The 1,015-nt window shown below is 33.2% G+C and overlaps 1 protein-coding gene across 2 annotated transcripts in view; it reads right to left on the bottom strand.

The window, feature by feature from the left end:
- Nucleotides 1-490: 490 nt before the first annotated feature.
- Nucleotides 491-1,015, bottom strand: part of LOC125046737 — a 15,217-nt gene continuing 14,692 nt past the window's right edge. For both annotated transcript variants that reach the window (XM_047644649.1, XM_047644652.1), the window contains exon 11: nt 491-1,015. This exon is cut by the window's right edge and continues 588 nt beyond it. The gene's annotated coding sequence lies outside the window, so the exon portion shown is untranslated.

The raw sequence follows: 1,015 nt of genomic DNA, 5'->3' as shown, positions 1-1,015 counted from the left end.
TATAGACATCAGAACAAACAGCAATATGTCAGGAGTGGACATGGGAAAGTACTCAGCTGGCAGCATTTGGCCAGATCCAGTGTTGAATGCTGTACTAATCACACATATCATGTGTAAAGGCTGGATGGTCAAGGATAACCCATTAGCAAAGTACTACTCAGGAACTTGACATATTCCAGGAGGCTGTACTAGAATAATGAGAAAGTTCTCATTGTGATAAGAAAGTCATAAATTTCTTATAAAACAGGCTTTTAAAAACAGGTTTGTATTTCATAAGATTCACATGTATCTAATTTTAAGATATCCAGTACACCACCTACATAGCTTCCAAACCTCATGGGAAAGCAAACTCTTGCAGAGAAGTGATTTTCTGGAGTAAAATTGACAAAGTATGTGAGACTTCCCGCAGATCAGTTGATGTGGGTATTTGTACACTTTAAAGTCTGGTGGTGTGAAGCAGTGTGGTGCACCTCATGTGAAAGCTCTCTTCTAGCAGAGGTGACCTGCTTCATAATATTCAAAGCACACTTCAAATGAGCCTGTGGCAAGTCTCATGTACTTCATCAACTATCCCTGAAAGTTCAGCCACACTGAAGTGAAAACCTGTCTGGTTAAGAGAATATAATGAATACTGAAATTAACTTTAATGACATTTATATGAAATATGCAAGGCAAAACAGCCAAAGATAATGCAAATCAAATTAATTTACCTAAAACATATTTCAACATAAATACAATACACAAAACTACACACTATAACAGATATTATGAGAAATGCACACTATAAGTTGTAACATCTTGCAATAATTTTCTAAGGAATCCAGGTTAATCCATTATTACATCAGCTGATAGAAAGGAAGAAGAAAAGAATATCATGACTTATAAAAATACTTAATCACCAAATTACAATGTAAAATTCTTTCATATAGACCACACACAAAAAAAAAAAAAAAAAAAAAAAAAAAAAAAAATAATAATAATAATAATAATAATAATCAGGCATAAAGAAATGGCT

This window comes from Penaeus chinensis, chromosome 39 (assembly GCF_019202785.1).
Source record: "Penaeus chinensis breed Huanghai No. 1 chromosome 39, ASM1920278v2, whole genome shotgun sequence".
In the NCBI taxonomy this organism is placed as follows: domain Eukaryota; kingdom Metazoa; phylum Arthropoda; class Malacostraca; order Decapoda; family Penaeidae; genus Penaeus; species Penaeus chinensis.
This window is presented reverse-complemented; position numbering and strand designations above follow the sequence as displayed.